The 8821-nt window shown below is 42.9% G+C and overlaps 1 pseudogene; it reads right to left on the bottom strand.

The window, feature by feature from the left end:
* Positions 1–2838: 2838 nt before the first annotated feature.
* Positions 2839–7215, bottom strand: LOC122124490 (annotated as a pseudogene).
* Positions 7216–8821: the final 1606 nt, after the last annotated feature.

Below are 8821 nucleotides of genomic sequence, written 5' to 3'. Positions count from 1 at the left end.
CTTAACATTTAAGTTAGAGTGCTACCTTTAAATAAGAAGAGGAACAGGGAAAGCACCAAGGCCCTGAGTTCAAGTCCACGGAAGAATAAAGAATGATAGTAATAGAAAGAAAGAAAGAAAGAAAGAAAGAAAGAAAGAAAGAAAGAAAGAAAGAAAGAAAGGAAGGAAGGAAGGAAGGAAGAAAGAAAGAAAGAAAGAGGAAGAAAGAAAGAAAAAAAACGAAAAGAAGAAAGAAAGCTATTAAGTAATCCATCCTTTGACTTTCTCACAGAACAAAGCACAGTGAACAAACTCTCACAGAGACACTGAAGTTATTGTTTTGCAATGTTATTTTTCTCCCAACATTTCTAACATCAAACCTGTGTTGTTTTTTAAAAGCAACATCATTCTCCAAACCCATCTGGATATCCCACAATGAAATTCTGACACCACCTCAACTGAGCATAATCCATTCATATTCAGATCTCTGCCCAACATACTGACTGCAGCACAGATGCAAATGCAAAGCATGGTTGGCTCTTTCCAGTTACCAGTCCACTTCCTGAAGTGATCGAGGCCTTCATCTGAGACATCACACTAACATCTCTTCTCACCATATTGGGAGATGATTATGAAAATAAGATGTTCCGGGCTGGGAAGGTGGCTCAGTGGTAGAGTGCTTGCCTTGCATGCATGAGGCCCTGGGTTCGATTCCTCAGCACTACATAAGCAGAAAAAAGCCAGAAGTGGCGCTATGGCTCAAGTGGTAGAGCGTTAGCCTTGAAGTGAAGAGCTGGGGGACAGCGCCCAGGCCCAGAGTTCAGGCTCCACGACTGACAAAAAAACACAAAACAAAACAAAAAAAGAAAATAAGATGTTCCTATTACTCAAAACATACTAGAACTTCCTCATGAAGTAGTTCTAAAACATCATACTACACCTGGACATCAACTAACAAATACAAAAATCCATTAACCAGCAGGCAGAAATTAAAGGTGTATTTCAGACTGACCTTTCTCAGCTTTTCTCAGTTGCAACAAATTACACTGTTTGGAACAACTACCACATGACAAAACAGAACATGTGAAATGGTTTCCCCAAAAACTGCAATCCATCTGGATAAACAAGAATGATTATAGGACTCTGACCCAAGCCTTTCTCCTTATAAGTGTCATGGAGCCAGCAAACACCCAAAAAATGTTATAGGAAACTTCCTTACCCCCTTTAACACTGTACTTCACTATTTTTCAGTTTTCCTTACATGAACTTAAGGTTAAAATAGTCAGTGAAAGAACTGCGAATTTACTTCTCACAAATCTCAAAAGTTAGTTTCGAAAAACTTAGTTTTGAATTTTTAAAAATGTTTTTATTGTAAAAAAAAGACTGTACAGAAGGGTTACCTTTACATGAACACGGTAATGAGTACATTTCCTATAGAGCATTGCTACCTTCTCCTTTGTTTTTCTCTTACCATCTCCTCCCTCCCCACTTCACTAAGTCCTTCCTCCCCCCCATAAGTTTTACACTATGTTTGCAACATAGTGTCTTTTACATAGGGTCAATGTGTATCCCTATATTTGAAATTTTTAATCACTGGTCTCTCTACCTCAACCTAATGCCTAAAGCATCAAACCCATCCTACATTGTCACCATAATCACAAGGTGCTCAGTGCTACAAAGGTTTTCTAGACACAACAAGAACTGATTTTTGTCACATTCTATCATCTGACATTAATAAATATTTATTTTGGAAAAGCAAATATAGTCTAGACAGAATCTATAGCCCTAGCAGGTCAGAGAAGTGAAGGCCCCTCTTTCCACTCCAATCTTATACACGTGTGTGAATGGATTACTCTTTTTTGATAGGTTAAGTAATCGGGAAACATGAATTTCAGGATCTTGATAAGAAAGTTCTGTTGGGATACACTGAAATCCTCAAAACAGATATGTCCCAAGAAAGAGAGGATGGGCATCAAGTCTTCAGTTATTTCTCTGCTCCACGTGCAAAGGCAGGCCCAGGCTCCGATCCCACCTACCCGGAGCAGCTGACAATGGTTGTTGCCACTCCCTAAAAGGTGCTCAATGGGTGCTGAGCTGTAAGCTGGCACCAGAGGCCTGTAGACAGGAAGGGGGCTACTTCACAGACACCAGACATGGCAGAAGGCTCACAGCTGCCTTGCAAGATTTACAGCTAAGTCCAGGCTAACCCACTGAGTCTAATCCTACTGAAACCAAGAGGCACCATATTTCTGGTTCCCAGAGTGCATACTGCATGACCCCAGTTTCTTTTTCCAACGTCATAAAAGAACAGAATCTCCATGCTGTGACATTTTAGGCACCAGACAGGAAGAGCAAACATCCGTGACAAGAAGAGGAAGCACCAGCACCTCGCCTAACCTCCCAAAAGCACTCTTTTTTTGAGAGAGAGAGAAAATGAAAACTTATAGTTAACATCTTTACAATAAAATAATTATGATTATAAATCTCTTTAGCATACATTACATGGTATTTAAAAAAGAGTGAAAATGAATAAAGTTTTTCAGGCAAATCTAATGCACAAATATACCATCTCATGTAGTATAATGCTAGTTTAACTTTCCTTAACAGCCGTGTCCACCAATGGCTCTATTTTGTGCAAAACGTGATAAGCAAAATGAAAAGAAATCCTGCAAAGTTATTTAGTTCCCCAAGGAAAATCATTAGAAAAGGGAACAGTAAACAATTAAGAGGCTATACACTATAGCTTGATTGTACACAGGGGCTAGAATGACCAGCACTGATGTAATCACTATATTTGCTACCTAAGTCCTTGGGTAGCTTTAGTCTGAAGTAAAAACCAGAAGTCCTAGAAATTGTGCTTTATGCAGCCACATGGCCAATAAGGTAGATGTCATCATAAAGATGCCCTACAAAAATCTTCACTAATGTTTTGAGCAGCACAATGGGTATTTTGAATAAATTCTCTTTTTGATATTTTATTCTTCACATGAGGGCTAGTGAGGTCAATGAAAGTAGAATCAAAGAGTAGCACAGTACATAGACAGCATCAGGACCAAGGCCAAGTTTTTGCATTAAATCAGGATTACAATCTTGCCAAATGCAAGAATTGATTTCTAAAATTATGCAACAGGTAGAGTGCTCGCCTTGAGCTGAAGAGCTGAAGGACAGCGCCCAGGCCCAGAGTTCAAGCCCCACGACCGACAAAAAAAATAAAAAAAAATAAAAAAATAAAATTATGCATTGTTACAAGGTCATCCAAGACATCTCTCCTTTCATCAAGATAGATTCTCAGTTTTTTTTTTTCCAATTTAGTGTTCTTGTACAGAAGATAAACTTTGCTATTTCCTTTGGTGAATCATCGAGGATACCCTAGGACATAAAGTAGTTCACTCCTTCATCTGGCTTTGCATTAAAGTAAGGCTGCCTTCATCCAGCTGAATATACAGTTTTCCAAAAGAAAATCCTAGATGTGGGTTTTTATTGTATATGGAACAGTGACCCCATGTAGACTTGCACAACATTCCTTCTCCTTAGGCTTTCCCTGGGATTATAGGTATGGGTTACCACACCTAGAAATCTTCTAATGAACAATGTTGTTTTAAACTCAAATGAAAAATTCATTCTGATTGAGTTCACACTTGTCAGAGAAGTTCATCATTAGCAAGATCTTACCAAACACTTGATGCCAAACAGAGGTCAGTTGCATTCAGGTAGGATAAGATGGTGAAGCTTAGTTCTGGGGGCAGCATTTCCAAATTAATGAATCCTTCCTGTTCTTTAGATTTCTGTGCTCTCAAAAGATGATATGTATCAATGCCTCCTTGGACTTGTTTCCAGTGATTGGTACCATCAATGCTGCTTGCCTCCATTCTGCTCTGCTCTCTGGTGAGGTAGCCTTGCTCACTATAGCCTTCCTGCTGGAGCTGCTGGTTTCTGGCCACTCTCCACAGCCATTGACCTATCTGCAAGCCTGAGCGACCTGTGATCTCCACTGTTGCCGCCACGAATTGGCCTCTGCACAGGAACCTTCCACCAAACAGAAAACTGTTCAGTTGGGAACGAGTGCCCAGGCCATGAAGAAGCCAGTCCCAATTTGACTTACTCAGGCCGGTGAAGATGACCAAAGCACCCGAAAGAGCTCTAGGACCACTCGAACTCGGAGTACCCACAAGTAAGAGATGCCCACTGCCAGAGTTTTCCAACAGCACTCTTAATTGAATAGTTCTGGAGCTAAGAAACAGCCAGCTTGACTAGCTACAAGAACTGATCCCATTCCTGTACACCTGATTAACAAGCACGGCAAACTGGATCCTCCAGTAATCAATTTCAACAACAGTGCTTTTCTTTCCTGACTTGAATCTGACATTGTGTAGAAACTGATGGCATTTACTAAGCATTGGCTCCTGGTTTTTCATATTGCATACCTGCTTCTTTCTGTACACATCAGGCCCTGTCTGTTTATTTCTCCTGTAAATTGTGCCATACGTGTTCTCAGCAAATTCTATTCCCTATGTCCATGGAGACAAACATATTTAAACAAAGGAGAGAGACTGGGCCTGGCTAGTACATGGGTACTAGATGGTTTGGCTCAATTATACAGTAAATTGTAGACAGTCTGGGGTTGCCCCAGATCTTGGGGCATTTGCACACTATCATTTAGAAAAACAAGGTTGTCTTCCAGTTCTTTCCAGGAGGATTTCACTGTAGATTCCTGATAGTGAGTACACAAGATACATATACCCCAAATCCTCATTAACAGAGCCCAGCTTCTATTTCAAATGTATAACACACTGAACACAATAGATATCCCAACCATAAACCCTAATTCCTCAAGACATTGCCACAGATGACCCAGCGGCCTGAGCCTGCAAAGATCCAAGAAGAGCAGCCAGCCGAACTTACCTCATCCACCAAAATATCTTGAAATTCTTTCCTTTCCTTCCTTTTCCTCCCTCCCTCCCTCACATCTTTCCTTATTTCTTTCCTTCCTTCCTCCCTTCCTCCCTTCCTTCCATGTCCCTCTCTCCCTCTTTTCCTCCCTCTTTCATTCCCTTTCTGGCTGACTTCACCCCTTCTTGTCTTCCTTTCTTTATTTTCTATTTTGTGCTTAACTAGGAGTTGAACTCAGGGGCTGTGGGCTTTACATGAGCGGTTTTGTGTCAAGATCAGAACCAGACATCCTGTCTCTTTGACCCACACTGAACTTCGGAGTCTGTGTCCCTTGAAGAATGCACCTATTTCTGATGCAGAGTGGAGATTCCAGAAGAGTGGTGACCTATTACACAGGTAAAGCAGAAGGGCTAGGAAGACCTTCCTCTGTGAGCACTCAGAAACCATCACAGCGCAGGCTATAGAGTTGGCACTTTTGCTGGTGATGACCGAATTTGGTACAGATCTGGACCATCTGGCATGGCCCCGAATATCTCAATGGCTGGGCAACTTACCCTTAACCTGGGAAAATCTCTCAGGGTCAGGAAGGATGTTCTTTAGCTACCAATCTTGAGGGTGGTAGCTATCCAGAGGTCCATGATAGAGTCCTAGCTTTATATATCTCAGTTGGGGATTGTAGCTCAGGAAGTTCTGCAGTGCGGGCATAGAAATTTGGTTTCCTTAGAAATTGAAAAGCATAGCTGGGAACACTGGCTCAGGGCAGGCAGGATGGCTGAGAGCTAGACATGAGTGATAGCAGAGTTCTCCAGGTCTAGGGTATCCAGGGAGCTGACCGCTTGCTCTAGAAGGATTCTGAGGTAATCAGGTCTCATTAATAAACTACTCAGATTCAGGAGCCAACTACATTCAACAAATAACCAAAAAATATCTCCCACAAAAATAACAAGAACAGAAGAAAGGAGGGAGGGAGAGTAAAACAAAGGAATGAAAAAGGGGAGGGAGGTAGGGAGAAGAGAGAGGGAAGAGAAGAGAGGAAGGGTCCAAGGATAGATGAAAGAAGTGAGTGAGAAAAGTAGTGAGAGAGTGATGGAGAGAAAGAGATTTTCCAGATATCTTTGTAGATGTTGTAATGTTGGGAAGGCTGCACTTCCTGGATGCATTGCAGGTTCAGGGCAGTGGGCCAACTGTGGGAATGTCCTGAGAAATTAGGGTATAAGGATGGGAAATCAGTTATGTCTAATATGTTAAGCATTTGAAGTAGGAGCAGGGCTGTGGGAGTCAGGCTTATAATCCTATCACTTTTTTGGTGAAGTCTGCCTTTGGGTTTCTGCAGAAGGTGCAGTCTAGATATGTTTGATGTGGCTCAGAAATCCCAGTAGAAGCTGGTGTATGACTGGAAGGTATGTGTTGGTGAGGGTGGGGTCAGGTTGTAAAGGTACCAAAGGGCCAGAGATCATCAGCAGAGACTTGGAGCCTGCAGTCAGTGCCTGGTACTGCTGGGATTCAGAGAGCCCTTTTACCTAGACCACGTCTAATCCAAGTCTTATCCATCCAGCTGAGTATCGGGATCCCCTCTCACTGCAGCATCTAGCCCTGCAAAGTCTACTTAGCAACCAGTCCCAGGCCATCTTAGTCCTGGAGGATCTGCTGGTGCTGCTGTTCCCTCCACTCTTTATGGATGTCAATGCACATGGCCACACAAAGGTGCTAAAGGCCATTGTGCAGGCCTGGCCCTTCCCCTTGAGGACCTGGCAGAGTTGCCAAACCTGGAGACCTTCAAAACTGTTCTGGGTGGGCTTGCTGTGCTGCGACTTGCCAAGAAGAATTGGCCCAAGGGGTGGAAACTGCAAGTGCTCTGTAGGAAGTGCACTCTGAAATCTGGATACAGAGCTAAATCCTGATGTCTCAAATCTCTACTCTAGATATCCTGACTGAAAGGCCAACAGAGAGTCACCTTTCAGCTGGGACTGAAGAGCAGCCCTTGATCATCGTCATTAACCTGAACATTAGAGATGGCACCCAGCATGATTTCCAAGCCTACCTCTTCCCTTCTTCTTCCAGGAAGAGGAATGAATGAGTCCAGAAGTGCTCGACCAAGCTGCAGGTTCTGTCTGGCTCCATTGTAAAAAATGCAGAAGGCTCTTCATACAGTGTACCTGGACTCAATCCAGGAACTGCTGGTGAGCAATTTCTGACATCTAAAATTCGTTAAAAAATTTGCTCCATAACTGGGACATGTAAAGACCCTTCAACCTTTCCAAGATGAGTGGCAACTTCTACACTTCCAGCTCCAGGATTCTCTGGTATTTCCACAAGTATGCAGTGCATCTGCAGCAGCTGTAGCATCTTTAGGAGCTTTGTTTAACATCTTCTTCTCATATGGAAAGTGGCCTGGCACCCTTAGAGCACAACACCTTTGAAAACCTTATCTTTGAGTTTATGTCCCCTGAAGGAAGCTGACCTGAGGATTTTGTTCCAGTGTCCCTGAACCAGTCAGCTGCATCTTAGGTGTTTGTGCATAGGCTGTTTCAGTCTTGAGCCCCTATTAGCCCTGCTGGAGCAAGTATCAGGCACCATGGAAAGCCTGGCATTGAAGCACTGTGACATCACTGATGCCCAGCTCTCAGCCATCCTGTCTGCCCTGAGCCAGTGCTCCCAGTAGTGCTTCCTCAGCTTCTATGGAAACCGCATCTACATGACCCACCTGCATACCCTACTGCACTAAAATGCCAGGGTGGACCATTTAAACCAAGGGCTCTGCATGGCCCCTAGGTTGAGCTACTGGCCATCACATTGGGGCCTATAGAACATCGACCCCAAGAGATTTGCTTGGGTTCCAGCTCAGTTGGTACAGGCATTGTGAGGCATGGGGCTAAACCAGAATGTCCAGATCTGTACTGATTTCTATCATCTCCTGCAAAAGTGACAATTCTATAGCCTGGGGCCTGGTGGCTGCTGGCTGTTCAAACATGAGGGGCTTCCTGCACTTTCTCACTGTGTAGTCAGAGGCCTCACTCTTGGAATCTCCTCTCAGCATTAGTAAGGAACACTAGGACACAAGTGCATTCTCCACAGAGCACTGACCTGTACATTCAGTATGCTTGGAGGAGACTGGGCATCTTCTCCTGAACTTCCTAGCTATCAAACCACAGAACTTTGTCAGTGTGGTTGCCATATAAGTGTCCTGTGTACACATCATCATGAAGCTGGAGTGGGCTGAACATCGAAAGAACTGGAACATTATCTTCTTTTCTAAATAGTTATAAGCAAACCTACACATCCTGGGAACATTTCTCATGATCTGTAAACTACTGTATCACTCAATGACACAAAAATAAAGAAAAAGCATCAGTAGAATGATGTCATTTCTGGCATGAACTAATTAGAATATTTGTGCTGAGAATCCTACATATCCAACTAGTCTCAGATCTGAACATCACAGTGCAAAGTTATCCTGGGCAAGAAAGTTCCTGAGACTCTCATCTCTTGTGAACCACCAAAAAAAGCAGAAGGGTAGCTGTGGGTCAAGTAGTGGAGTACTGGCACAAAAGCACAGGGACAATTCCCAGGCACTCAGTTCAAGCCCCAGGTTTGGCACAACCAAACACACCAACAAATATACCCATGACCAAGGTCAAAGAGATATGGAGTGGGTGGAGAAATTCAATATATCAAATACTAAATGACATCCTGTGAAAGCAAGAGAACTTTTTCACATCTCCAAAATGTTTGGTGCTGAGCATCCTAGTTACTCAGCTAGTCTGGGGTCTGAGGATCACAGTTGAAAGCCAGGTTGGGCAGGAAGGTCTATTCTATCACCTGATACACCCTAAATTGTCCTATGGCTTAAGTGTTATAGTACTTGCTTTGTGCATAAAAGCTCAAGGATGTAATCATGGAATATAAAGTGTATGCACTATACAAACATATTTGTGACTTGAAATATGAGTAT

This window comes from Dipodomys spectabilis, unplaced genomic scaffold (genome assembly GCF_019054845.1).
Source record: "Dipodomys spectabilis isolate Male_0828 unplaced genomic scaffold, ASM1905484v1 ptg000236l, whole genome shotgun sequence".
Lineage (NCBI taxonomy): Eukaryota > Metazoa > Chordata > Mammalia > Rodentia > Heteromyidae > Dipodomys > Dipodomys spectabilis.
This window is presented reverse-complemented; position numbering and strand designations above follow the sequence as displayed.